Source organism: Podarcis tiliguerta (assembly GCF_965153285.1).
Source record: "Podarcis tiliguerta genome assembly, chromosome: 4".
Taxonomy (NCBI): Eukaryota; Metazoa; Chordata; class Lepidosauria; order Squamata; family Lacertidae; genus Podarcis; species Podarcis tiliguerta.
In genome coordinates this window covers 68708972-68715852 of record NC_139537.1, presented here as the reverse complement: position 1 = coordinate 68715852, position 6881 = coordinate 68708972, and positions in this window count along the sequence as shown.

Here is a 6881-nt window from a genome sequence, read left to right as displayed (position 1 = left end):
AATAATGAAGTTGCTTTAAGTGTGTGAAAAGTGGGACATTCATGCTCCTGGTGACTCGGTTTACCCTGTTCTGGGTCACTGCTTTCTATCTTGCAACCATTTCAAATCCCTGCCCAGTCATGAAACTGCCCCTGGGCTGGTCATCTTAGTTCTCATTAGTTCTCAGTAAAACCTGACTAGATCTTTAAGAGGGTAATGTGTGGTACATGACCCATGAGATGTGTTTTTATTTTTTAAAAAAGTTTAATTCACCCTCACCCCATCAGCTTTTTTCACTCATGCATGACTCACTCTTTTTCTAGTAATCTTTTGCACAGCTAGCTTTGCCGCAGCAAACGTTTGCCTTTTTACCTTTTTACCTAGTTTATTGTTGTCATAAATAATAGGATCTCAGTAAAATTAAAGGAATAACTATGTCTTAGATATTAAAGAGTATTAGTAATCATCTGGGGAGAAGAACTGAATATTTTTAAATGAAAAGAATGTATGTGTAGATCAAATATATTAACTATAAATCTGTTTCGGTGGAGGGTAAAAAGGTAAAGGATGGTTAAGTCCAGTCAAAGGCGACTATGGGGTTGCACCGCTCATCTCGCTTTCAGGCTGAGGGAGCTGGCATTTGTCCACAGATAGCTTTCTGGGTCATGTGGCCAGCCTGACTAAATCACTTCTGGCGCAACAGGACACTGTGATGGAATCCAGAGTGCACAGAAACGCTGTTTACCTTCCTGCAGCAGCAGTAACTATTTATCTACTTGCACTGGTATGTTTTCAAACTGCTAGGTTGGCAGGAGCTGGGACAAAGCAACGGGAGCTCACCCCGTCATGGGGATTCGAACCACCAACCTTCTGATCGGCAAGCCCAAGAGGCTCAGTGGTTTAGACCACAGCGCCACCTACGTCCAGTGGAGAGTGCACATGCTATAGCCACCTATAGTCCTTTTGCTTTGCTTTTCTAAGACTCTTTCGTGTACACAGAACATCTCATTTGCCTAGGAGTGGATTCCTGCTGAAACTCTCATATCCATAAGTGGCAGCCCCAAGAAAACCATTACTAGTAATGTATTTTCCTCAGTCTTTTTGTAATAAAGTGTCTATTAAGAAACCTTTTGCTGTAAGGTTTATTTTTAAGATGGCATGCTATATCTAAGTGGAGCTGCATCTGAAGCAAAAAGCAAACAGACCCAACAACAAGAAAAGCTTTTCATTACATTCTTTAATTAGCTCTTTATATCACTGACATGATAGTGCTGAGAAAATGAGGGCATATTATTGATGTGCAGCTTAGAACATTACCGCAACATAAGAGACATTTGTTTGATGTACCTTTTAAACTCTGCTATGCATTTCTCTCACATTGGGTCAATTTAGTAAGAACAATGTCAAGGTCTTTCCTTAATCCAAGCCGCCACAATTGATTTTATCTGGGGTTTTTTTGCAGCTTTATCTGTGTGCCTCTCTTAAAAACCTAGTACAGTGAGAAAAAGTTTTCTTTGTTAGTATTTCTCCTCTTTTCTTCTTTGTGTTTGTAATCCTTTTTTAAAGGGGAAACTACTATTGTTTTTCAATGTAATGGCAGCAGGAACCAAAGTGATCCATGAGTGTGTATCACAGGTTTGGGGGTGGGGAAAAATTGTTTTCCTCTCCAGCTTTCCAACCTGCACCCTGTGTGTTTCTTAAACACCCAAAGGTCCAAAATCTCCTTACACGCCCACCAAGGGGCGTTTCAGAATTCCATAACCCTGTTATAAAAAGAACCCTAACATTAATGGGACATCAAAATCTTCTAAGCATGGATGCAAGCAGTGATATGGTGTAGGCAGAGGGGAGAACTCAAAGCACATAGCTATAATTAGCAAAAAGCAAAACAAAACATTTTTTAAGGAAAGCGGAGTTTACATAGCAATTAAAACCTAAAGGAAGAAAACCAGCAAAAATGTGTAAGAAGCGGGGGGGGGGGGATGCAAGATTCATTTATGCAAATACATTCCTACATCTCCTGGCACAATAGTAAGCCTAGAAGGCTTGTAAAAGACAACAACATGCATTTAAGTTTTTAAGTGAGTACTTTGCTTCAATACATTTCAAAATGGACAGATTGATTCATCCTTGGTTTGCAAAGCTCAGGTCTGGTAAACCTGTGGCTCATCAGAGGTTTCTGGAGAACCAAACAATTTCCACCCTGGTTGCACACTAATAGAAAGATTAGAAATTCCTCAGGCAGCAGTGAGAGGGTGCAATCTCTATGTTGAGTGTGACATGCAAATATGCAACAGATTTGCTGCCATACATGTTTTGAGTCTCCAGTAATTGATTTTATTGGTTGTATTCATAGGCTCAGTACTCCTATATCTTTATGGCTTGGGGGGGGGCATAATCTTTGTGCTCTATTCTTCCATCCATTTATAACTACTAACATTTGGTCACAGGCTGCTCAGATTTTAAACTCAGAACAAGAAAGTTTCTTTAACTTTTACATCCCCCGCCAACAAAACAACAAGATTATAAATTCTTCTTATGTGAAGTTTATCCTATTACAAGATTAGAACTGTGCAAAACCCCAATCATTTTCAACAATTGTTTGCTCACCAGCATATTACATCTCTAGGTATATAATACCAAGAACTGGCAAGGTGGGCGTGGAAGGAAATCAGTGGATAAATGAGGGTGTGTGGAGCCACCGACAGGTTTAATGATATTTTTGTACACTTTGTTGTTTTGCAATAAGAGACAATACCTTTTCTACACAGAAGCTAGTAATTGCTTCTGAGAGAATAGGCTTTGTTGACACCTCAAACACCAACTTCATCCAAATCTACAATGCATCTTCTTCTTACAACTTTTACTCCAGGTTTACTTAATAAGGAGGTGTTAATAGTCATTAGGGTGGTCATTTATCGTCTGCTAGAGAGGATGGTTCTCTATATGAAGGGTTATCAGAGGACAGACTACTGTTTGAATAACTCTCTGGTCCAAGAAGGGAGAGCAAAGGCCTTGAAGCCCTTCAACACTTAGCACTTAGACAACAGCACACAAGCTGTCTTTCCCATTATGGTGAGATTATTATTATTATTTATTTATTATTATTTCAGTTTAAATTACAGTAATTATTTCTACATCAGTAAAGGTAAAGGGACCCCTGACCATTAGGTCCAGTCATGCCCGACTCTGGGGTTGCGGCGCTTATTTCGCTTTATTGGCCAAGGGAGCTGGCGTACAGCTTCCGGGTCATGTGGCCAGCATGACTAAGCCGCTTCTGGCAAACCAGAGCAGCACACGGAAACGCCGTTTACCTTCCCGCCAGGGCGGTACCTATTTATCTACTTGCACTTTGACGTGCTTTCGAACTGCTAGGTTGGCAGGAGCAGGGACCGAGCCACGGGAGCTCAGCCCGTCACGGGGATTCTAACGGCTGACCTTCTGATCGGCAAGTCCTAGGCTCTGTGGTTTAACCCACAGCACCACCTGCATACCTCTGCATATAAACTAGCATAAGCAGATTTCATGTCTCCTCTTTGTCCCCTTTTCTGGTGATAACATTTGGTGGTGCATAAGTGGCCACACTAAAAGGCATTGCAGATACAAATTAAGTCCTACAATCCTACTCTTTGGGTACGCCTTATGAATATTGCAAGCAGTAAATTCAATAATGGATGATAAAGAAGCCAAGCCAATATACTCTGGCAGTCTGGCCATTGATCATCTCAAATTATTTATGCTTAAGTGTGTGATTTAGTACAGTTTTTGTTTTTCCTGGAGGCAGTAGGTCCACAACAAATGTTAAACAGGCACAGGATTGTAAGTAACAGAAGAGGGAGGCAGACCACCACCCCCGCCTCTGTATGCAGTCCTACAGGATAGATAAATATATAATAGTTAGAAGGATTTCTTCAGAGGGTTTCATTGTTGAATAGCAAGGAGAAATATATATATATATGTGCCATATATAATTTGCCATATATAATTTGCCACATATAGTTTCCATATTTGCCTTAGCAGTCGAACAGATTGGACAGCGTTTCAACCACTGTACAACATGGGATCTGGCATGCTGAGGACTACCTCTGCTAAAACATCAATATTCAAATTCGGTCAATACTTCAGACTGACTGACTTCACTGCATAATGAAATCTGGCAATATGTCTGGGTGATTGTGAATATAATTTCTTCTTCTTCTTCTTCTTCTTCTTCTTCTTCTTCTTCTTCTTCTTCTTCTTCTTCATGCATGTCCTGTGGTGGTGCTATAACACATTGAGAAAATGTTGGGGCAAGGTTCCTTTCATAAAGCATTGGTTGCAAAGTTAGAGAATAAAGATGATCAATATGACTCTTACGAATGAAAGCTAACTAAGGGAGGTATATACATTACTGTATATTTATACACACCCACCCACCCACCCACATATCTTATCATAAGCCCTGAAGGGGATGACTTTGACTGCAATCCCAGTTGTGTTAAGAATCTTTAGTCCCCTAGTAAATCCCTTCTTGCTACCAGCAGAGTGGATGGCCAGCCTTTGCTCAAATGGATATTCTGCAGCAATAGATTTTGACCCCACTAGCAATCGTGTAGGAAATGATGAACTTGCAGTATTTAAATTTTTGAGTCATGTGGATCAAATTGTACCAGCCATAAAATAAGCTCTTCCATCTCTGTCTTAATATTGCTCTCTAGTTGTGCTCTTACTACCAGCTCCTTTAGGGATTTTAAGCTATCCTTTTCTTTTTCTCTTTGGGCTTTGTCCCCCCCCCCCCCCCATTGCTTTTGTATCCAGACAAGATCTGTGCTACAATAAACCTTTGCCACTAGCAGGAATCTAGCAGTCACAAACAATTAGTCCTTTCTCTGAATTGTTCAAGGTTAATTTTAGCCTGCAAAACTGTCTACTGCCAGATCTGATAAGTTTTCTCCTTCAGCTCCAGCTGTCTGGTCCCTGATGGGATTTTGGCTACAAGGATGGCATTATCAGCCCATTAACCATCACTAGCCGTGGCACTGTGAGGCTGATTAATATTGATCACTTGTTCCATAGAGTTATCAGATGATGCTGAGTAAATTCGATGGTTGGCTGTTTCTGAGGGAGCTTTTGTGTTTACTGGGCTGACAGAACTTCATCCTATGGTTCTGCCGATAGAGACCAAGAGATTATTAGGGAAGGAATAACATATTTGCTTGACCAGCAACAGGTGTGAGGATGTAAAAATTCACAAACAGGAAAGATTTTCCTGTTGAAAACTTCACAAAAATCAGCAATTGTTTTCTCTGTAACATTTCTGCGACTAAGCACGGTTTCAAATGGCTGAAATGTGCTTTGGGCCCGAGGATGCTCCAAGGGTGGTTAAAGTGACTGCTTATTTTCTATGGTATCATGGAAGACTTAGAGGACATACCACCAAACAGGGAATTTCAAAGAGGACACACCACACACCACTGGGAGCATTGAAATGACCTTTCTCCATGCAGTGGTCCAAAGGCAGTGGGCAGACTTCTGCCTGGCGTTCCATTTAACTCTCATATAACCCCTGTTTTAAAACAGCTGCACTGGTTGCCAGTTCATTTGGGCTCCAATTCAGGGTACACATTAGTGTTTGAAGTGTTAAATGAATTATGCCTCAGTTATCTGAAAGACCACCTCCTTCTCTTTTGGGTGTCCTCTTGATAGCTCCACTGCCCTTAGAAACTCGAGGGTGGCAGTGGTGGCCCAGGAAGGAGCATTCTCTGTGGCAGTCACTAAGTTGTGGAATTCCCTCCCCACAGAGATGCACCGGGCACCTTCACGACGCAGTTTTCACTGAATATTGGAGACGCACCTCTTTAGCATAATCATCTGCGATGTATGATTTTACGAGCCACCCTATTCCTGTAATTGAATACTTGAAGGAGCGTCTCCACCCCCATCGTTCAACCCGGACACTGAGGTCCAGCACCAAAGGCCTTCTGGTGATTCCCTCACTGCAAGAAGCGAAGTTACAGGGAACCAGGCATAGGGCCTTCTTGGTAGTGGCGCCCACTCTGTGGAACGCCCTCCCATTAGATGTCAAGGAAATAAACAACTACCTGACTTTTAGAAGACATCTGAAGACAGCCCTGTTTAGGGAAGTTTTTAATGACTGGTGTTTTAATGTATTTTTAATCTTTTGTTCGACGCCACCCAGAGTGGCTGGGGAAACCCAGCCAGATGGGCGGGGAATAAATAATAAATTATTATTATATTGCAATTCATTTTGGACTGTTTTTAATGCTGTATTTTAAATTGCTGTGACTTGCTCTGGGACTCTAGGGTGAAGGACAGGAATAAATCATCATCATAATATTCATATACTGATGTCGATTTCTTCTATACTAAGAAATGCAAACTGACAGTATGCCCTAGAATAGGGTGGGGAACCTCCAGTCCATGGGTCAAACTGGCCTGCTGGACCACCCCATTTTAACCAAGAGGCTGGTTTGGGGTGAAGCCACACACTTGCCCCACACCTGACATCATGTATGGGGTGGGGTGGGAATGGGAGGGGCTTAAAAGAATAACTCAGGAGCTTGAAGTGGGATTTCTGTTGCTGGATGTAAAATACATGAACAGGAAAGCTGATAGGAGTATGACTTACTCAAGTGGAGGGGGGATGTAGCCCCCAGATCCAAAAAGGTTTCCCCCTTGCACTAGAGCTTCTGCACACAAAGAGGCATCCCAGTTATTCTTTGTGTGCAGCACAGCTGCCAACTTGAATAAAACATTGGGGGCCCCAGGTCAGCTTCTGTCTGCATTATTTATCGCAAGACACAGTACACACACCCAGTGTGGGATTTAAGTATAAGCTAAACAAGCTATAGCTTAGGGCCCTACTCTCTTGGGTGCCCCCCAATAAAATTAAAGGGAAAAAA